The following is a 23,537-nucleotide window of genomic DNA, read 5'->3' as shown; positions in this document are numbered from 1 at the left end:
GGACCAGTCCACGATATGAAGCTTACCACAAAGATTGGTGAGTGTAGTCAATGAAATAACTACATTAATCACTATCATGACAATGGTAGTGAGTGATAGATATAGAATGCCTGGGGTAAAAATGCCACAGGCCAAAAGTGGGCAGAGTCCTTCTCGAGGATCTAACATCTGTTTTGAGAGAGGAAAGGGAAAAAGTATGAGGATCACCACATCAATACAAAAAGGCATTTTTACCCCATTCTATTTCTTGTTGTTGTTGTTTTTTTTTTCGCACTTTTCTTCTTTCTTTTTTCAAACAGAACCACATAACTGGAACCATCTCACTATGCCCTCAAATTGAGAGGAAAATAACAGAGGGTACCAAGTCCAAATAACTGTATGATCATTAAATAGTAATAAAAATAATCAGACTTAATCACCAAACCCGAAGCCAACGACAACAGAATAGATACCCAATTTACAACAAACTAGATACAGAGGGGATCACTTATACTAGCAACCTGGGGGGGTAAGGGAGGGAGGTAACGGAGGCATGCTGGGAATGGCGGGGAGGTCAACTTCGGTAGTGGGAATTCCCCTGATTCAATGTTAATATGTACCTAAAATGTTACTATGAAAGATATGTAATCCACTTTGATCAAAAATTAAAAAAAAAAGAAATAATTTTGACTGAAATAAAAAAAAAAGAAATAGAATGCCTGTTTTGAAGAGAGGTAGGGGGTAGGTGAGGAGGGAGAAATGGGTATTGATAGTGGGAAGGTTGCACTACTGAAGGGGGTATATATTTTATGATTGAAACCTAACTACAAACAATTTAGTATCTTTGGTTTTTACATAAAGATATTATTAGAAAATAAATCATTAAATTGTCCAGGTGCCAATTTTATCTTGATGAGACACAGAAGGGAATTGCATTTTTAAGTCAACTATTGCTGGTAGGGTCTAATGAACTGTTGAAACACCTACTGATTACAATTGTGAATCAATAAAGTCCTAGCCTTTGGCCTCCTTGAGCTTGATATCTATTGAAGAGATCAATCTGAATTCACTAAATGTAACCTCTATGCATTGTTTCATATTCATGACAGTAGCGTTTTTACTGAGTACTGGGAAGATATAAGAGAGGATTTGAACCCAGAGGGAAGTGTGGTCAGAGTAAAGTTTCAAAAAAAAAAAAAAAATAGAACAGGACAATGTTTGAGCTAAAACCAGAAGATAGAAAAGAAGCCAGCAAGATCCTCTGAGCAGAGGGAAATAGCAGAGCAGAATGGTGTCTGAGCAAGCTGTCACATGCCTGGACTGGAGAGAACAGGAGCCCATAATGTAAAATGAAACCAGAGACAAGTTGACACAACCCATAGTCCTCGTTGGACCATAAAACATGTTGTTCTTTATCCCCTGAGCTAAATGAAGTCATTTATGCCCAATATGGCGAGATCAGATCTGCATTTTAAAAAGGCCACTGGAGCAACTATTTGGAGAGTGAATTACTGAGTGCAAGAGTGAATGGGTGAGAGTAGTGAGGTAACTCACATAATAATGCAGCGGAGTCAGAATGGGGAGTAGGACTGAAATAAAAAGGGGGCTCTGGGTCTGAGCCATAGTACAACTGATAGGGTGCTGCCTTGCATGCAGCGGATCCAGCCACCTCATATGATTTTCCTGCCTGAATTGATCCCTGAGCACAGAGCCAGGAGTAAGCACTGAGCACCATTAAGGTGTGGTTCAAAAAAACAAAGAGGGGACTGGGGCCTCTACTTCTGCTCTTGTCATGTACTCTAGCATTGGGATCACTGATTCTCCTCATTTACAAGTTAAAGAAGGTAACTTTTTAAAATACACTTTTATAGATAAAATTATATTTTAAAATCTACCATAATAAACTCCCATTAGCAAGTGTGCTAGTGAAAAGTATGTAATGGGCAAGAATACCGGAGGGTGTACATCCATCTACTCTACCCTCCACCAAAAAATGTCTAAAGAATAATTTTGTCATTTCAAAAAATCAACAGGTATTCTGGAGGGAATCTGGAGAGAGTGAAGAGAAGAAGGAAGAGGAGAAAGGGAAAGAAAAGGGAGAAAATGAATGCTTGCAGGAGCAATTTCCATTGCACTGTTTCAGAGAATGGCAAAAAGAAAAAAGATTAATTCAGACATATGGAGAAATGAATGAAGTGCCCTTTGTAGTCTACTGGATATCATTCTTTCTCCAGCTCTATCCCCTCCTGACTCAGTATGAATCAGAAGCCTCCTTTTTGAATCACCCACCATGCAATTTGCATTCTCTTTATAAGGACCTATCTCCATTTTCTCTCCCATATGTGCTTTGCAATAATTACTCCATGGAAGGCATTCTCTTAACCCCAAACTTAAAGAAGTCAAAGAAAAAAAAGGCTTATTCTGAATTTTCAAAATGTGGCTTCCAGAAAGAATAGCCATCATTTTTTTCTGCAATTGTCCACCAATTTCTTGCCTTTTTTAAATGATGAATTAATATCACCCTATTATCATCTTAATTTTGAAGATTTCTGAAACCCTTTTAAGTTTTATAGAATATCCAATATCCTGAATTAAGAAAGAACTTGGAGGATGGAGAAATAAGAGAGAGATTAAGACAGGTTTCACACTACCAACCCAAAATTCATCCCTGAAACAGAAATGGTCCTTAGAGCACTGCAAAGAGTCATCCCCAAATCACTGGATATGACCCCCAGAATCCAAACTGGCAGTTGGAAAAAGGTGTCCGGCAAATAGCCAAAGATGTGCTCTTGGATCACTGCATAGCTCCTGAGAGTTATCCATTTGGGGATGTTTGCCATTTTTGTTTTTGCCACTTACCCTTCTCATGAACGGTCTTAGTCCCCACAAACTGGCAACTGATTCTGAGAGCTTAGAGAGATATTTTCCAATGTCAATTTTGCACAGTGCTTTGGGTGATGCGGTCCTTCCCCCAGCTCCATATATTCCTGCTCCATTCATTTAAACTGAAAACAACCATCCTCAGAGAGTAACCACATCCTCTGTATCTGAAATCTCCCAGTGTAGGAGTGTAGGAGTGCTAAGACCCCAGTGTTGGCACTGTTTCTCTGGCTGGCAGATAATTGCTTTCCTAAGAGATTTTCTTTGAAAGCATGCATCTACAAACTAGCCCTTGATCTTCAAATGTGAACCTGGAAAACAGCTCTGTCTCAAAATATGATCTTGAGTGAAATTAATATTGATTAGGAGGGAGAAAAAGTGCTGCATGGATGCTAGTAAAAATTATTTCAGATGAGGGGGTGGGGAAATAGGCTGAGGATAAAAATGAAATATTAGCCAAGTCCTATAAAATGTCTGTAAAGTCCGGTGTTGTTAAATCACTAAGTTAATTAATAGAAGATTCTGGAGGATTATATTACCACTGAATTATGATGTGATCTGATTTTTTTAAATATTAACCAGATTGAATAATTCAGGAGATCTTTGGAGAGATAAAACCGAGGGCAAGCAAATACAGATCATAAAAGTAGGATTGAGAGTTTGGGATGGGGGCTCAAGTGGAAGGTCACAGGCCTCGAAGATTGGAAGCATTGAGCTTGATCCCTGTCACTGCACTGCCTACCTCCTCCCAGCACTACCTGGAAGAGTCCTGGCTGAGTGTGGCCCCTATAGACAGTATTTTTTTAAATAAAAATAAAACTGTGCTTTATTTTATTTACTCAGTTAAGTGAATATTTTGTAGAAACCCACTATAGGGATAGGAGGGAAATCCCCCTCCTCCCAATTTCCCTCTATGATCTTCCTAGATGTGTTATACATTAAGATAAACCTGGGGCCTGTGAGGTGGTGCTAGAGGTAAGGTGTCTGCCTTGCAAGCGCTAGCCAAGGAAGGACCGCGGTTCGATCCCCCGGCGTCCCATATGGTCCCTCCAAGCCAGGAGCAATTTCTGAGATGCTTAGCCAGGAGTAACCCCTGAGCATCAAATGGGTGTGGCTCAAAAAACCAAAAACAAAAAAGATAAACCTTAGACAGATCAGCCTAAGAAAAAGACAGATTAGATTGTATATGTGAATACAACTATATGTAAGAGAACACAAGGATTGCATGACCAGGGTTGATGAGGACAGTCCACTAGATCCAGAGCTGAGGAATGAGATGGAGGCTTTGAGGAGAGAGAAAGGAATTCCCGTCTCTAATGAAGGTGCAGTCAGATAAAAATGAAGGTGAAGTTAAGCTGGAAGCCAGGCGCTATGGATCCTCATTACCCCATGACTGAATTGCTACTCTAGTTAATCTCTCCAATATAAAGGATTTATCCCTAAATGTGGGTAATATTTCCAACCTTCCTCCTTTAAGTGAGTGGGAACATTTTTCTCCTGAGCCTGTAATGATCCCAGTTCAGTCATCCCCAGACCAGAGAGGCAAGTCTGGGGTGGTGAGTTCTGAACATACCTATTTCTGTTCAGTTCTGGACACACCTGTTCCTTTTTTACCATATGCAAGTCATAGGTTTGGTGCTACCAAAGGAAAAGTTAGGGTCTCCAGAGAGTAGGACCTAGGAGTCATGATTAGATTAAATAAGAAATAGGTTATAAAAAAGAGGGAGCTGAAAGGAGAGGGAGAGGTGGGTTGTATTTAAGGATCAAAAGTCTCACAATGCAGTTTACACAGTGACTACTCATGGCAGCAATGTCAGAATATATTTGGGGGCTTCTCTGTTCATAGATTAATGAGCTGGGACCTGCTCATGTGCATAACAACAGTGAACACACACACACACACACACACACATACACACACACTTCTTGTTGACAGTTTTCCAGACAGCTGCCTCAGGCAGACCCCCAGAGAGCAGCCTTTGGGAGCAAAGGGGGCTCCTTTTATTTCACTCCATCTGCTCTTAGATCTGAGATCTTTTGGTGCGAGAGCCCTCCTGGACACAGTAAGAAACTGATGTCATGAACAAATGGCACATCTAGGAACATAGAAGGAGAATTTGGTACACTAAAGAAACCAAGAGATGGGGCCAGAGAGATAACATGGAGGTAAAGCATTTGCCTTGCAAGCAGAAGGTCGGTAGTTCAAATCCCGGCATCCCATATGGTCCCCGAGCCTACCAGGAGTGATTTCTGAGTGTAGAGCCAGGAGTATCCCCTGAGAACTGTGAAGTGTGACCCCAAAACCAAAAAAAAAAAAAGAAAGAAAAAAAGAGGAAGGAAGGAAGGAAGGAAGGAAGGAAGGAAGGAAGGAAGGAAGGAAGGAAGGAAGGAAGGAAGGAAGGAAGGAGGAAGGAAGGAAGGAAGGAAGGAGGAAGAAAGGAAGGAAGGAAGGAAGAGGAAGGAAGAAGGAAGGAAGGAAGGAAGGAAGGAAGGGAAGGAAGGAAGGAAGGAGAGGAAGGAGGGAGGGAGGGAGGGAGGGAGGGAGGGAAGGAAGGAGGGAGGGAAGGAAGGAGGGAGGGAGGAGGGAAAAAGAGAAAAAAAGAAAGAAAGAAGAAAAGAAAGAAAGAAAGAAAGAAAGAAAGAAAAGAAAGAAAGAAAGAAAGAAAGAAAGAAAGATGAAAGAAAGAAAGAAAGAAAGAAAGAAAGAAAGAAAGAAAGAAAAAGGAAGGAAGGAAGGAAGGAAGGAGGAAGGAAGGAAGGAAGGAAGGAGGAAGGAAGGAAGGAAGGAAGGAAGGAAGGAAGGAAGGAAGGGAAAGAAAGGAAGGAAGAAAGGAAGGAAAGAAAGAAAGGAAGGAAGGAAAAGAAAGAAAGGAAGGAAAAGAAAGAAAGGAAGGAAGGAAAAGAAAGAAAGGAAGGAAGGAAGGGAAAGAAAGAAAAATGAAGGAAAGAAAGAAAGAAAGAAAGAAAGAAAGAAAGAAAGAAAGAGAAAGAAAGAAAGAAAGAAAGAAAGAAAGAAAGAAAGAAAGAAAGAAAGAAAGAAAGAAAGAAAGAAAGAAAGAAAGAAAGAAAGAAAGAAAGAAAGAAAGAAAGAAAGAAAGAAAGAAAGAAAGAAAGAAAGAAAGAAAAAGGAAGGAAGGAAGGAAGGGAGAGAGAAAGGAAGGAAGGAAGGAAGGAAGGAAGGGAGAGAGAGAAAGAAAGAAGAAAGAAAGAAAGAAAGAAAGAAAGAAAGAAAGAAAGAAAGAAAGAAAGAAAGAAAGAAAGAAAGAAAGAAAGAAAAGAAAGAAAGAAAGAAAGAAAGAAAGAAAGAAGAGAAGCAAAGAGAGAGAGAGAGAGAAAGAAAGAAAGAAAGAAAGAAAGAAAGAAAGAAAGAAAGAAAGAAAGAAAGAAAGAAAGAAAGAAAGAAAAGAAAGAAGAAAGAAAGAAAGAAAGAAAGAAAGAAAGAAAGAAAGAAAAAGAAAAGAAAAGGAAGGGAAGGGAAGGGAAGGGAAGGAGGGAAGGGAAGAGAAGGGAAGGGAAAGAATGGGAAGAAGGGAAGGGAAGGGAAGGGAAAAAAGAAACCAAGATGTGTCTCTGAAACTGGGAAAGCAGCTTTGGGTTGACTGCAAGACATCACAGATGCCTGAAGTTCTGGGCTTGTTTCTAGTTTTCTTGACTATATCTATATCATCTATATAGCCTGGGATTCTTTGGAGGGAGAGGTATTGGTCCACTCTTTAAAGTGCTCAGGTCTTATTCTGTGTTTAGGGGTCACTCATGGCAGGACTCAGGGCTTGAATGACTATTCAGGTATTGAGGATGGCTGAGTGCAAGGTAAGTGCCCTATCCAGCCTGTATTCTGGTTCTCTTAGCTATTTATCAGTTTAGTTAAGCCCAAGAACCATATAGGTTGGCTGTTATCTTCTCAATCTTCACTAATTAGTTGTCATAACTTGGGAAAATTATTTCTTCCACATCCTGCCTCCTGCATTACCTTAAGAATGGTAATGATCGCTGGATTTGCTTTATGGGCTGGCTGCAAATAGCAAAAAAGCATATGCATGCTTTGCACTTTGGCAACTCCTGGAATAGAAAAACACTCAACCATCACTTCTTATAAAAAAAAAAAAAAAAACTGTCACTAAAAATGCTTCTAAGGGGTTGAAAAAATAATACAGTGGGTAGGACATGAACCTTGCATGTGACCAGCAACCTCTTACTGAGCACTCAGACTCTGTTAATAGGGTTACAGAGGCATCAAACCATCAAACCATCATAGTTAACCTCTAGGTTGATTGGCTGTTCTTTAGGTTGTTTCTTAGTATGGCTAGATCTCTCCAGTGGTATAGGGTCTCGGGGGGTTGCATCAGCTGAAATAGTAGAGGATGGTCTCGGGCACCCGCTGGGTGCCTGTGACCTTGACATGCAGCTAAGGTCTATTGCCTGCAGGCCTGTAAGCCCCCACCCCCCAAAGCCCTTTTATCTAAGCTTCCTTTAGAAACCTGTCCTTGGCTTTGACCATCAGAGTTCCTGGCTGTAAAACTCAGACTGAGATTTGGACTGTCAGTTCAGACCCTATCATCTCAGATCTAATAACTCCACCGGCTTACCATGTACTCCAACATTTTGTGGAACTTTCTTGCCTCTATAATAACTGATACTAATCTTTATAATTAATCCCTTAATATCTACCACCCTAACTATAGAATAATCATGCCAGACCCGTCATATTTTTTATAGAAGATGAGGGGTCCCTCATTTTCTCCATAACTGCAGCCAAGCCCTTAAATGAGCGTAATTTCTTGTCTGCATCATCCAATGATCTCCTAAAAGATCTCAAACCCTCAATCATCATTAACTGCCCAGCTTCAAATCTGAGCATGTTACTTTGTTTTCCAATTTAAGATTTATTAAAGGCCTTCATCATCTAAATTCTTTAGATTGACCTACAAGGATTTTTGATGAATCAATTTCTTGTCATTCCTTTATCATGTCATAACTTCAACAAGCTGAAATCAAGGTGATATTTATTGTGTGGAATTTTGAACGCAGTACTCATTTTCCTGGATATATTAGAGGGAGCTTGTTATCTCCACCTATCCTTTGCCTCATTAACTCCAATTCATCCTTTAGGTGTCAGTGACAGAAATTCATTGATCTTATCAAGAAGATAAACAAAGGACCCATTTAAAATATATCCTAATAGGAAGATCATATGCCAAGAACTCTTGTTGAATACAGATATTTGAAACATTCAAATCTTTATATTTGGAGGTCAGAGGTAGAAAGGGTAAACTATATGTCAAAAAAGATGGAAAAAAATCTGATCATCTCCACTCATTGTCAAACCCAAATGGATTCCACTCATTAGTTGGTATGTTTTGTCATGGATCAGTTAGGGAGCACAATATTAGTTTTAGAATTATTTAGTAGGCTCGTCAAATGTCTAGTTTGAATATTAATTAACAAGTTCTTCCAAGAAACATGAAATCTCTTGGTTTCAGATAGCCAATGATTGGTTCTGGCCTCAAGTCAATTGAGTCAATGCCTCAGTTTCCAGACAAACCAAGGACACCTTTGGTTCTTTATCTAATGGATTCTTCTACAATCTTCTAATAGTAAAATGAATCCATGCACATCACCAAGTATCCTATTCATGCTCAAAAATTTGTATTTGTTTTGCTCATCCTATTTCTCACCTCCCAATTTAAAGATTTGAAAATATCAAATATCCATGTTCTGTAGGAATATTTTACTAATAGCTTCCTGTGTTGAGTAGATGACCTGCCCATTGGAAGGTACTAAAATGGATCCAAATTCAAGAGAAATAAATAGGCCACAGGTCCATAAGTACCTACAATTTAGTTTCTCTGTCATTCACACTCAACATTCTCCTTCTAAAATCATCAACTGTCCTTATAGTCCTCCATAGGACCATCCCAGTGTGAACTTCAATGTACACTGCAATGCAGCCTAATGGTCCTTTCTCTCTGGGTTCCTGTATGTCTTACAAAGCCTCATCCATCTCAGATAGAAGTCAACTGCACTCAGGCTTGAATTTACCTTAGACATGTCAGCAAAACCAGCTACTAGAGAAACATACTACATATTATGGTAGAAAAGGTGCTTCCCAGGGCCAGAGAGATAGCATGAAGGTAAGGTGTTTGCCTTTCATGCACAAGGTCATCAGTTTGAATCTCGGCATCCCATATGGTCCCCGTGACTGCAGGAGCAATTTCTGAGCATGGAGCCAGGAGTTTCCCCTGAGCACTGCCGGGTGTGACCCAAAAACCACAAAAAAAAAAAAAAAAAAAAAAAAGGTGCTTCCTATAGAACCCAGTTAATTATGACGCAATCCTTAAAAACTAATCTTTGGGGAAAGGTGCATTAGCAAAAAGCTCCTTTATTAAAGAATATTAATATTAATAGTTTCCCATTTGTTTTGTGTTAAGAGCCATAAAAGAAACATCCAAGAAGGATCCAGATTGGACCAGAACCAAATGGATTAATCTAAGTAAAAACTACCATCAAATTTTTGTTGAAAAGAAGCCTTCCTTGACCTCCCCTTGTGATGTAAACAGAAATGTGACCATTCTCCTTACAAGTTTTAGTTCTTTTCCACTTAAACCCCTTTGTTACCTTAACAAAGCTTTGTGTTGAGGAATCTCTCTGGCCATTGTAGCAGAGAACTGCCAGGTCCCCAAAGGTCAGATCCTGGCTGATGATGCTGGAATCTCTGCATGAGACCAGACTCTCTTTTTTTCTGAACAGAATCTTATCTTTCGGAGCTTTTACCCCCTCACTGAATCCCACAATGAATAGAACAGTGGAATAGGGAGCCCCATAAACTCTGTGGAGCCCTAGCAGATGACTCCCTCTCTCCTGTACCTGAGACATTAATCCGATTGCCATGGCTTTCCTGGCACCTCATGCATGTTAATAAGATGAAGACAAAAGCCCCTCCCCACCTCTGGTCTCCAAGACAGATGCATTTGCAACAGTTGACTTTTAGAACCAAATCCAACCTGGTCTTCATATTCATTTTACCTGTCTGGGTAGTTAGTTATGCTTAGGTCCCCGAGAGGAACTACTCTTTGTCACATTTCACTGGCTAGTTCCTCCAGTGGGCACCATAAAGAAATAAGCACCTTCTCCCCCAACAACCCAACCCCTGTGTAGCCTTGCCTCATAGCCAGAAACAACCCTGGATTTCACTTAGTGCAGAGGGAGCAACTCCATTAAACTTCAAAGCATCACTTGAGAGCGGATTATTTTCTTACAGGGGTGACTGGAGGTATTTTGGCTCTAAGACTTTATGATCGCATTGTCTCCCAGGCAGCTTGACAATGCCTTATGTCCCTGACACTAGAAGGATTTATTCCCTTCCAGCATGGCTCTAAATCCTTGGGGAGCATGATATGTAAAAGCTGGCTTTCTAAATAAAGTCTCTGCTGCCCTCCTGCCTTCTTTCTTCCCAGACTGCTAGCCCCCACCCTCTCTCTCATAATAAAATAAACCCCATGTGTCTACCTTGATGGGAGCTGGGTGTGAACCTTGCTGAGTTGTTGACTAGGATGAGAATACTAATATTCATGCTTCTCGCCTCCGGGGACATATGAAGACGTTTCCATGGGTATCTGGGTAAACTCATTTCACCTAATGTTTTGCACAAGTGAAAATCCCTGATCCTCAACTTGTGGTACCACCTGCACTCTCCACATTGCCTTCTGCTTCCCACTCTAGCACACTGCTTGCTTCCAATCTGGGGTCCACTGGGGTAGAAGCCTGAACTCTGTTTACCCCACAAACTTGCTTACCTAGGATTGCTGTAGGTGCTGAGGAACTAACTGCCTCTCATTCAGAGACAGCCTGAAGCCAAATTCTTCCTGCTAGTCCGACCTACCATGGCCCAACCATGAACCTCACGAGCATTTGGAAGCCGGGGTTGTTTTATTTTTTCTCTCTGTGACTGCTGCTCACATGTGAAAAGCAGTTCTCTTAAGATTTTCATTCTCTTTCCCTCCCTCCCACATAAGCTAGGGCCAGGTCTTGGCATGCAAAGAGTGGGAAGATATACACAGTAGCTTGTAGTTTTCCTTTTATGGCTTGATTTTGGGATCACACCTGGAAGTGCTCAGGGCTCACTCTTGCCTCTAAAGATCACACTGCTGGAGTTGCTAGGCGGGACTGTTAATAGTGTTGGGGATCAAACCAGGGCTAGTCACTGGTGCCTTTACCTCTGTTGTAGCTCTTTGGTCGCCTATTTTTATTTCTGTTTGTTTGTTTGTTTGTTTGTTTGTTTGTTTGTTTTTGGGCCATACCCGGCGGTGCTCAGGGGTTACTCCTGGCTGTCTGCTCAGAAATAGCTCCTGGCAGGCACAGGGGACCATATGGGACACCGGGATTCGAACCAACCACCTTTGGTCCTGGATCGGCTGCTTGCAAGGCAAATGCCGTAGTGCTATCTCTCCGGGCCCCTATTTTCATTTCTTAAGGAAGAAATCAACAGGAAGCCGCCTGTCCCTAACAGAACTGTCCTAGTATTTTCAGGTAGAAAAAAGTCCTTTTTCCAGACAAAATCTACCTTGGTGAACACTTTTTTTGCAGTAAGCCATTCTGCTCCAAAACTTGGATTAAGTCAACTCCCAGGAACAATGAATTGTTCTCTCCTCTCTGTGCTTCCTAGACATTTTAGTAAAATGATGTCCCTCTCTGTTTCAGCTCCTGTGTCCCCTTGCCTTCCTCTCTGGTACCATCCAGCTCAGTCATATCTGTGTTCCCAATGCATAGAAAAGTGCCTAGAATTCAGTAGCAGTAGAATAAATGTTTGCTGTAAAATAAATGCTGTCTATACATCATAATAAAGAGGGTTGTCAGAATTTCTTCAATGCCTTCAACTATTGGGAATCTGTTACTTTGCAAAGTTGGTTTATTGTTTCTCCTGTCAACTTCAGATTCTAAAAATACGGGGCACGTGGACAAATGGGGAAGCAACTTTGTATCTCTCTACCCCATAAAGAAGACGGATGCCAGCTCTCTGCTGTATTTATCTGGCGACTGGCTTCAGCGATAACACATAAAACTATACAGTTAAAAGACATTAAAGTGCAGCTTCGATGAAAACAGACACAAAAAAATACTGATAGAAACTGCTCAAAAGGCTGCTCTGAAGAAAAATATGTTTAGGGCCATGCTTGAAAGCATTTACATAAACCATCCTCACTAGGCCGGCACTTGCTTCTTTTCTGTTCTGGGATGTACATGTATTGGTGTGCGAGGAGTGTTTTAAGTGGGGTAACAGAGGCCAAACCCAGGGCCTCATCAACATGAGGCATGTGTTCTCTCCATTTTGGGGGTGTTTGGAGTTGGAAGTTCCCCTGGGCATGGGTGACCTGGACTTTCTCCAGCTACTTCATCAATTTAGGAGATGGTTATATTTTATTTGCCTATAAGCTGTTCTATTACTCATGAGAAGGAAATTGTTAATGCCAAAAAGATAGGAATGTGCCTAGACTGCAAATGCATGCCAGACCAAGAGGTACCCCAGGGGTCATAATTGCTACCCAGTCACTCTGTAAAGTTCCCTTCCAACCTAGAATGAGACAGAGCAGCCCAAGTCAAGAATCCCTTCCATTAAGGATTCATCCCCAAGGCGAAAGTGTTGTACAAGCATGATTTACAAAGTTCTTTACTGAAGTTCCATTTTAAGTGTTGGGTACATTTGAGAGAGAAAGCAAGACTAAACCTCTAGGCCCAATCCCCTCAAACACTAACTGGCCATCTTGGATGGAAGCATGGAGAGGCTGAGCTCTAGAGTTATTTATATACAAAACAGCAATCATCTTGATTCTGTCTATCACGGGGAGTTGGGGCACAGGGAAAGTGCAGATGGCTGATAGTAATGTTACAGCTTTAATTGGTAGGAGAAGAGATGGTGAGGGCATATCACCCAGACACTGCCTCTTTATTGACATGTCATTGCATTTTGGAATCAGGAAAGGCTGAAGGCCTGTGGTCCACAGGATGGTGCCAGGAGAGGCATGCTGAGATGCTGAGGGGAGATATAAGAAGGTGCAAGGAGAAAGGCTAATTTTTAGCAAGAGAAGCTCCTGCAGGCAAGGCACAGGTGACAGGTGGCAGCATGCTGCTTCAGATAAGCTTTGACAAGCAAGTCCAGAGAGGAAGACTGATTTTCCAAAATGCCATGCCCCCAAAGCAGCAAGTGTGGGCTGTTAGATTCCAAAACAAAATCCAGAGGAAGTCATAACTGTTGGCTCTGGACTCTCTGGCCTGATTCGAATTTTGATTACTCTGCTTTGCATTCCAACTCTGTGATTTGCAGTAAATGTCATTGCTATTATTGTTTTTTTTTAATATGGATGCTCACCTCATTAATTTGTAGAGAGTTCAAAGGTGATAACCCTAGAGAGTGATTGACAGTTCCTAAAACAGTTCGTAGTAAATAAATATTAAACAAAAATAAAAGAAATTGCTGAGCAAAGGAAAATTGGTTTGAGGAAACAGAAACAAAAGAAAGATTTGGGGCTGTAGAAATAATTTAGGGGTTAAGGAGCATGCTTTGCATGTGACTGATCCCTGTTCAATCCTGGGAACTATATTGCCAAGTGCAACTATAGAGGGCCCTGAGCTCACTCAGCTGGACCAGCTGTCCCCGGCATCTGCATGGAGCCCCCCCCCCATTTCAATGAAGTATAGATTTTCTAAAAAAGGAAAGGATATACATTGCATTAATTCTCTATGAGTACAATAACAGATCAGCATAGTCTTAGTCATTTTATCAATGGCTAAAACCAACAGAAATAGATTCTCTCCAGGTTCTGAAAGTCAGGAATTCAGAATCAAAAGGACAACTAGTGGTTTTTTGTTTGCTTGTTTGTTTGTTTGTTTGTTTTTTATTTCTGGAAGGTTCTAGAGGATAATCCTTTCTGGCCTTTTTCATGGGCTTCAGGTATTGTTTGTTTATTGACCAGAGAACTCCATTGTCACCTGGCCCTTCTTCTTACCTACGTCTTGTCCTCTTTTGTCTCTTAAAAAGCACTCAATTGAGGGTTTAGGTTGCACCCTGAAAGTCCAGATGCTTTATGCCAAAATTCTTAGCTCAGTCATGTCTGCAACCTCCTATTTCCCAAAGAAAATCATAAGGGTGTAAGAGTTGGGTAGTCACCAATCAATCCACTATAATTATTGATTAGACAGTTACTGTTACATCTCCATTAAATAGCAAAATTTTATTAAAAAATAAAAAATCGAGGGCCAGAGTGGGGGCGCAAGCAGTAGGGCATTTGTTTGCATGTACTAACCTAGGACAGACCAGGGTTCGATCCTTCAATGACAAATATGGTCCCCCAAGCCAGGAGCAATTTCTGAGCTCATAGCCAGGAGTAACCCCTGAGCTAACGTCACAGGGTGGGACCCAAAACACAAAAATAAAATTAAAATTAAAAATTGCAGCTGGAGAGATAGCACAGTGGTAGGGCATTTGCCTTGCACACAGCAGACCCAGGGCAGACGGTGGTTTGAATCCCAGCATCCCATATGGCCCCTGTGCCTTCCAGGAGTGATTTCTGAGCACAGAGCCAGGAGAAATCACTGAGCACTGTCGAGTGTGACCCAAAAAACAAAATAAAAATAAAAAAAATCCATCCTCCTAATAGTATTTGTTCACTCTAGGTAGGCATTGCAGGACAATTTATCTTCACAGATACACTTTTAGAGAATAATAATGTTTTCACTTGGAAATGTGTACTTTATTTTTTACCTGAACTGTATGTTTGACCCATTAGCAGATACATTTAAAGTTTATAATGCCAGGTATTACTTTGCTCAATTTTTACATAAAAATAGACTTTCCCCTTGTAACCCAGTAGTTCTAGTAGATTCCGAGAATCTCTCTGTTTAGTGAAGCTGTCTCTGTTGAGGCTGTGGTGCTGGAGCAGGTCAATCGCATAGAGTCCAAGGATGTAGAATCTCACAGCCTCTAACTTAGCTCCAGCCAAACAAGCAATGAGACAACTGCGTGTTTCCTCTCTATAAAATTGGGGGAAATAAATTATTTTTATCTAGAATCAGCTATGAGTATCTGCCCTTTAATCTGTACATAATTCTGGCCTGGGCAGGAGGTCAGAGCACCCAGAATATGACAACAAGAAAGAGTAATAACCAACTTCTCCCTTGCTATTTTGCTACAGGAATTGAGACTTCATCCTACCTCATTTGAGTGAAAGGAGAGATTTGGGACCAGAAAAAATACCAGAAAAAAGTACAGAGGTTGAGACACCTGCAGAGCACATAGTTGACCCCTGTTCAATGGCACCACAGAGCTTGGAGTAAGTCCTGAGCAATGCTGGAGTATGTCCTCGCAACAAAAAACAAACCAAAACAGAGTAAGAGAAACAGTAGGAACGAGGACACCGACTTCAGTGCTCCCTATCCCATCTCAGACTTCTACCATGTGCTTTGCTTCCACTCTGTTTCCAGTCTCATCCCATCCGGGTCCTTTTAGAGGCTCATTCATAGATATTGCTGCTTCACATCTGTAACATTGTCTATCCTGATAAAGATAAATTTTTCTTGTTCCTCTCCTAGTGTATTGTCCCACCATCGACCAAGCCCCAGAATTCCAGGAAATCGCTGCCATTTAATATTCAATACAATGTGAACTTTTGTGCTTTTGAGAAATATGAGTTTATACTTCCCTCAAACCAGGCATTGTCATCTGTGGGGGTGTCCTTGCAGAAGGTCACGTAGGAGGTCAGGCTATATGGAGCTCTAGAGGGATTCTCCATGGGGTGATTTTACCTCTTCAGACACATCATTATCCACACAGCAGAGTCCTTCCCTTAAAAAACCACCATCCCTTGCCCTACCCCTTTTACCCCCCCCAGTTTGTGTATCTGACCTAATTCCACCTTCTGGCCAACTGTTCAGAATGTACACCCATAACAATCTGGATGACAATTACTTTCTTCTCCTCTACTGAAACTGGGTCAAGAACTCGTTTCTACCAACTTCTATCTTTTGCCAATCATACCTGGAGAATGATAGGGTAGCCTTGTTTATGTCATTCATGGAACTGGTAGCCATGTAAGAGAAAGAGGCTAGGAGGCAGCAGAGAGATGTGCTGTAGGCGGAAGTGGCTCTTGCCAGCATTCTGAGCACAAATATGTTTTCTCCATTGGTTTCCCCGGGCTTTCCAGTTCTGCCTTGATGCTCAGGCTCCACAGATTCCAAAAGACACCCCCGAGGCCTTTGATCCAGACAGTTTCTTGGCTTTAACAATTGTGGCTTGGTCTCTGCTTTCACATCCTTCCAGCCCTGGGGGCAGAATGGTCCCCAGAGACTATCTCTGAGACACCCCACTGTTCTGTGCCTCCAGCATGTAGCCCTGTAAGTGGAGCACATGGATCTTGTCAGCAGCACCAAGTCTCACATTAAAATTCAACAAGCACCGCCTAGCAATCCCCAAAGAATCCATTATTTGACTAGTATTTACTGAGTGTCTATTATGTGACAGGTGCGCTTGGCTCTGGGCTGGGAATTTGATGAAAAATAAAACAATCTGCTGGCAGATCCTTAGTATTTTACCCTCATTTCCATCCTAAAATTATCAGTACGATGTACTCACTTGGAATAGTCCATCCAAACCCACAGACGATCATTGCAAGACAAGAGCCTTTGCAAACCCAAAACTCACCCCTGCTCCTGCACACACACACACACACACACACACACACACACACACGCACACACACGCACGCACGCATGCATGCTATCACAGCCCAGAATACTTAGACAAGCAAGAATTACAGAGGATTCTCACTCTAGGACCTAGGGGAACAAACCTGTCAAAGGTGCCATGCATGACAGTGACACTATCTTGGCCTCTCTGCGACAGACTAGCTTCAAGCTGACTCTGACTGAAGAAACCTTGTTTTTGACACTATGTGAAACTAAAGGGTCAGTTCTATTAGCTAGTTGCTGCTTGTCTTCCTCATCTCAGGCTGATATAGACCAGGTAGTAATACAACACAGAAATGTATCTCTTAACGTTTTGAAGGCCAGAAGTCTAAGATGATGGTGCCAGAAGATGTGAGTTCTGATTGCAGATTGCCTACTTGCACTGAGTCAACATGTAGTAGAGGGCAGAGAGTGGCAGTGATTTACTTGGTGACTTTTGCAAGGATATCTGTGTTGCTCCTGCAGCGCCATCCTCATGGCCTTATTTAAGAATACGGATTACCTCTTAAAGGCCCACCTCCTAATATAGTAGTTTTCAATATGTAAATTGGGGGACTATAAAACAATCCAAAAGTCTGACTCAAACCATGGTTGTAGAGACCATTTCAAACTAGAGCACTAGAGGTGATGTAAAAACTAAAGAATTTTTAAGAGAGGAGACCTATAGTTTGGCAAAGTGCTGAATAAAGTAGAGCATATCCAAGTCTGCAGTGACAGCAGGGAGAAGGACAGGAAGTTATCGGAATGGTGCAATAAAAGGTGATAGTGACTTGAAGTAAAAAAGTGAAGTTAGATGGGCTAGAGAGACAGCACAGCAGGAAAAGTGCTTGCCTTGCACATGATAGACATGTTCAATACCTGGTATCATATATTGTACCCTAACCCGTGACCAGAGTAATTCCTGAGTACAGAATCAGTTGAGCACAATTGAGTATTTTGCAAAAAAAAGAGGGAGGGAGAAAAAAATGAAAAATAATAAGGAAGGAAGGAGGAAGGAAGGAAGGAAGGAAGGAAGGAAGGAAGGAAGGAAGGAAGGAAGGAAGGAAGGAAGGAAGGAAGGAAGGAAGGAAGGAAGGAAGGAAGGAAGGAAGGAAGGAAGGAAGGAAGGAAGGTGGGAATTCTGTTGGAGGAAGTAGAACTAATTGCATCACCAAGATTATATACTTTGATAATCTGACTGTAGAGTATGAAAAAAAATTTGTGATTACCATGAAATCTTTTTATTTCCCCAGTTTTTGGTTCACACCCAATGGCACTCAGGGATTACTCCTGGCTCTGCACTCAGAAATCGCTTCTGGCAGGCAGGGGAGATCATATGGGATACCGAGATTTGAACTGCTGTCGTCCTGAATCGGCTGTGTGCAAGGCAAATGCCCTACCACTTTGCAATCTCTCCGGGCCCTACCATAAAGTCTTTGTTTTATGTTCCTGCATGAGTGAGATATGCGTTTGTAGGATGGTCATAATTCTGTTTTGAATATGGTGATTCTCAAATATCCATTAGATATCCAAACATAATGGTTGGACTTGTCAATCTGGAGGTAAAAGGGAAAAGGGTTAGAGATAAAGATGCCTGTGTAAAATTAAAACCACAGCAGTTGAAGAGAGCATGTAGAGCTCGGGTCACTAAGATAAGATTATGGTGTGAAACCTGAGTCTTTTTTGTCTTTTTTTAAATATACCTTAGTTTTAAAAGAGTAGTTCAGTTGCAAGCTGAAGAGCTCCAGTTATAACAAGGCCTTATGCTCTAGCACTGTTGCTTGGCCCATGAAGCTATAAACAAGACACATCAAGTTTCAAAGGCAGTGCTTGTAAAACCTCTCATGCAATATGACTGATCCTATTTAAAGCACCTAGGAATAAAGAGTTAGGAGTGACAGTTAGGAGTGAGAAAGAGTAAACCAAGAGAAAGATGTATAAACCTGGAAAATGAAGTTTTTAAGGACAAACAAAAAAAGTGTACCATGTGCTGAGAAAAAAGACACAATATGCCAGGCACTGAATAAAACCACTTTACTGGTGTAGTGGAGACAGTCACATCTTCACTGAACTGACATCAAGAAAGTTGGATGAGAAAAATGGAGATGAAGAATATGGATGACCCTGTTAAGAGGTATTGTTGAAAGAATAATGCAGAAGTCAGGTGTGTTCTGGATAGTACTAAATGGTTCTGTATTGCAGATACCTCTGAGAGTATCCAGATTTCCATGAATGCATTTGTTTGGATGAGAGAAAAATCTATGCCATGGCACAGTTGGCATGTCTCTAAACAATAGAAAGCTCAGTGCATCAACTGTGATAGGCAAGAAGGAAGAGCAGGAAAGCACAGATGCAGGAGAGAAGAGTCCTCTAGAAAACAGTAAAACTTGGACATGAGTTTTGTGTTAGTAAATAGAGGGTTGCAAGTAAACAAGTATTAGAGAAGCCATCTTGCTTCTCGCATATATAATTCTATTTTTTAAAATAATTATATTTTCTTTATTTTTGCTTTCCTGATGGTGTTTTTTTAAGTAATAGGTAAGTTGCTTTTATCTATAAATAACTTCTTTATTTAAGCACTATGGCTACAAACATATTTGTAATTTAATTTCAGCCATAAAATGTATACCCCCTTCACCAGTGTAATTTCCCTCAAACCATTGCTTCCCACCATTTCCTTCCTCTCCCATCCCCTTCCTGTCTTCGAGACACACATGTATCCCTCTAACATTGTCATGGTAGAATTTAGTGTATTTATTTATCTTACTGCACTTACCACTCTCTGTGATAAGTTTTTTGTTATGGGCTGGTCCTTCCAGTTCTTATCTCTCACTGGGTGTTATTATTTTACTGTCTTTTATTTTTCTTAAATCCCACATATGAGTGAAACTTCTGTGCTTATCTATCTCCCTCTGACTTATTTCACTTAATATAATAGTATCCAAATCCATCCATGTATAAGCAAATTTTATTATTTCATTTTTTTGAACAGCTGCATAGTATTTCATTGTGTAGATGTACCACAGTTTCTTTAGCCACTCATATGTTGTTGGGCATCTGGGTTGTTTCCAAATTCTGGCTATGGTAAATAGTGCTACTATGAATATAGGAATGCAGAGGGCATTATTATTGTATTCTGCTATTGTGGTCCTAGAGTATAGCCTCTTAGGAGTAGTCTTGCTGGATCATCTAAGAGCTCACTGTCCAGATTTTTAAGGAATATCCATATTGTTTTCCAAAAAGACTGGACTAGACAGCATTCCTACCAGCAGTGAATAGGAGTTTCTTTCTTACCACTTTCGTGCCAGCAGTGGTTCTTGTTCTTTGTGATGTGTGTCAGTCTTTGTGGTGTGAGATGGTACTTCATTGATGTTTTAATTTGCATCTTCCTGATGACTAGTGATGTGGAACATTTTTTTCATGTGCATTTTGGCCATCTGAAATTCTTCTTTGAGGAAATGTATGTTCATTTTTTGATGGGGTTAGATATTTTTCTTTTTAAGTTCTGTCAGTACCTGGTATATCTTCGATATTAGCCTCTTATCTGATGGGTATTGGGTGAATAGTTTCTACCAATACATCTGTGACCCTTTTACTCTAGTCACTGTTTCCTTTGATGTAAAGAAGCTTCTCAGTTTAATGTAATCCCATTTGTTTATCTCTGCTTCCACATGTTTGGACAGTGGTGTTTCCTCTTTGAAGATGTCTTTAACTTCAATGTCATGAAGTGTTTTGCCTACATTTTCTTCAATATACCTTATAATTTCAGATCTGATATCAAGGTCTTTAATACATTTTGATTTAACCTTTGTGCATGGTGTTAGACAGAGGTCTGAGTTTGCTTTTGTGCATGAGGCTGACCAGTTGTCCCAACACTATTTGTTGAATAGTGTTTAATAGGGACTTTCTTGTCCCTTTATAAAAAATTAATTGATTGTATGTCTGAGGGTCATTCTTTGAATATTCAAGTCTATTCCATTGATCTGAGAGTCTGTCTTTATTATAGTATCATGCTGTTTTGATGATTTTTGCTTTGTAGTACAATTTAAATATGGGGAAAGTAATGCCTCCCATCTTCATTTTCCTAAGGTTGCTTTAGCTATTCTTGGATGGTTTTTGTTCTAGATGAATTTCAGGAGTGTTTGATCCACTTCTTGTAGAATGTCATGGGTATCCTTAGAGGATTTGCATTTAATCTGTACAATGCTTTGGGAAGTATTGTCATTTTAATGATGTTAATCCTCCCAATCCACAACAGGGTAGGTGTATCCATTTCCTGGTGTTTTCTTTTGTTTCTTTTTTTTTAAATTAATATCTTTGTTTAAACACCTTGATTACAAACATGATTATGGTTGGGTTCCAGTCATGTAAAGAACAACCCCCTTCACCAGTGCAACAATCCCATCACCAATGTCCCAAATCTCCCTCTTCCCCACCCCACCCCAGCCTGTACTCTACACAGGCTTTCTTCTTCTCTTGTTCATTCTCATTGTTAGGATGTTCTCAATGTAGTTATTTCTCTAACTACACTCATCACTCTTTTTGGTGAGCTTCATGAAGTGAGCTGAAAGTGTTTTGTAAAAAAAAAAAAATGTTTTGTAGTTTTCTTTGTATAGGTCCTTCTCTTAAGTTGACTCCAAGGTATTTGAGTTTCTGTGGCTCTATTGTGAATGGGATTTTTTTTTTAAATGTCCATTTCTTCTTTATCATTATTTCTGTATAAGAAGGCCATTGATTTTTGCATGTTAATTTTGTAGCTTGCCACTTTTACATATGAATCTATAGCCTAAAAGCTTTTTGGTAGAATCTTTAGAATTTTCTAAGTATAGTATTATATCATATGTAAACAGTGAGAGCTTGTCTAAAGTCTGTGTCATCTGAAATTAGTATGGCCACTCCAGCCTTTTGTAAGGGAGTTGTTTGCTTGCATGATTGTCCTCCCACCTTTGAGTTTGAATCTGTGTTTATTCTGGCTATTTAGATGTGTTTCCAGTAGGTATCAAAATGTTGGCCTCCACTTTTTGATCCATGTTGTCACTTTGTGTCTCTTAACAAGTGCATTTAGTCCATTGGTGTTGAGAGATTATTGTGATGGGATTTATTGCCATCTTTTGGTAGGAGTTTGGGGTGTCTTGTGGTTTGTCTTATCTTACAGTCAAGCTTTCAATTCATTGTTTAAGGCTGGTTTTGAGTCTGTAAAGTTTCTAAGTTGTTGTTTATCCATAAAGCTGTGTATCTTTCCTTCAACCCAAATGTAAGTCTGGCTGGGTAAAGTACTCTTGGTGATGCATTTATTTCATTGAGTTTTGTCACTATATCCCACTACTGCCTTTGGGCCTTGAAGGTTTCTTGTGACACTTTTGCAGTAAATCTTAGTATACTCTCATAAATGTAATTTTCCTTTTTGATCTTGCTGCTTTCAATATTCCATCCCTATCTATGGGGTTCTTCATTGTGACTAGGACATGTCTTGGGGTGCTTTTCTTTGGATCTCTATTGACTGGTCCTCTTTAGGCATGTAGGATTTGGTTGTGTATAGTATTTTACTCTGAATATTTTTCTCTGTAATAATGTACTTGAGTATTGACTCTTCATGGGAGTTTTCTTGTTGTGTTTCTGAGATTCCAATGATTCTTATGTTGTTTCTGTTGAGTTTATCAAAGTCTTCTATTTTTATCTGTCACATTCTTTGAGTACGTTTCCCATTATCTGATTATTTGTTTTAAGGCTCTTTTCCAGCCTCTTCTGTTTTATGAAGTTGCTATGCATCTCATCTTCTAGCTCACTGATTCTGTCTTTTGCTGCAGAGGTTTGTGTTGCTGTCTTCTGTTGAAGAGGCTATCTAGTGAGGTTTTTGTTTTGCCTACCAAGATTTTCAGCTCTGTTATTTGTGGCACATTCAGTTTATTCCATGCTTTCTGAGAGTTCTATGAACATCTTCCACATTTCTTCTCTGAAGTCCTTATCTGAGAGGTAAATAAGTGGTTGATACTTTTCAGCCATCAGAGCTACCATCTTTATTCTCTAAGCATGATGGGGCCCTGCTTTGTTTTCCCATAGTCGCAGTTGTAGTGTGATGATTTCTATGTCCCATGCAGGCCTTCCTTGATTAGTAGGAGTATATACAGTGCTGGAGCAAAGTGAAGTAGCTGCATTGTACTCACTCTTTGTCTTTGACATGGATTTTGTTTCACACCTGGATGCTGCCCAAGTGACTTCTGGGTTCTAAAGCCTCCTGCTCTGCCTCATGTGGCCTTGTTGTTTCTGAATCAGGTTCATATGCTCTAATTCACTGCCTTGGGCTTCTGTTTCTCACCTGGGTACTGCTGAACTGCTGACATGGCTTCTGGGTCCTAAAGCTTCCTACTCTTCATCCCACACCATGTTGTCTCTGGCACAGGTTCAGCCACTCTCCACATATATAATTTTCATAACCTTGAACTCTCCCTCGGCCTTTGCCTTATCCCTCAACCCTATGAGTTGTTTTTATGCACTATGTTTAAAATTAGACCAGGCCAATTAAGGGATAGAATAAATGGGCAAAAAGCCAGGCCTCTGAGGGTTTTCATATAGATACTGTACTTGAATGCAGTTTAATCACATTACTCTTTTTATAAGAAACAGAGCATTATCCTCCAAGAGTGATTATTGATATTAGTCCTGATTGCTTTGAGGCAGTACACCCTTCTCACCTACTCAGGTCCATAAACTTCTTCTAACTTACTTTCCCAATCAGCATTACATAAACCTCTATTCTCAATTTGAGATGAAAATTGGTTTGTGGTGAGGAGAAGGCCACTATCTTCTCAACTCCTAAAAATGTTCTTTTTATTTGCATGAGCTCTTTTCTTTAGATCTACTGGCCTACAATGACCCAAACTCAGGTTTCATAACAGAGAGGGACCCTGAGAATAAGGAGGAGTGTTAATCTCATCTGTCTATCCCCATCATCTTGTGACTCATTC

At 40.5% G+C, this 23,537-nt stretch overlaps 1 non-coding gene across 1 annotated transcript; it reads right to left on the bottom strand.

Moving 5' to 3' along the window:
- Positions 1–18,267: 18,267 nt before the first annotated feature.
- LOC126017235 (small nucleolar RNA SNORA50) lies at positions 18,268–18,404 on the bottom strand. Its single transcript, XR_007498869.1, has one exon. It is a non-coding gene; the product is annotated as a small nucleolar RNA SNORA50 (small nucleolar RNA).
- Positions 18,405–23,537: the final 5,133 nt, after the last annotated feature.

Source organism: Suncus etruscus, chromosome 8 (genome assembly GCF_024139225.1).
Source record: "Suncus etruscus isolate mSunEtr1 chromosome 8, mSunEtr1.pri.cur, whole genome shotgun sequence".
Lineage (NCBI taxonomy): Eukaryota > Metazoa > Chordata > Mammalia > Eulipotyphla > Soricidae > Suncus > Suncus etruscus.
This window is presented reverse-complemented; position numbering and strand designations above follow the sequence as displayed.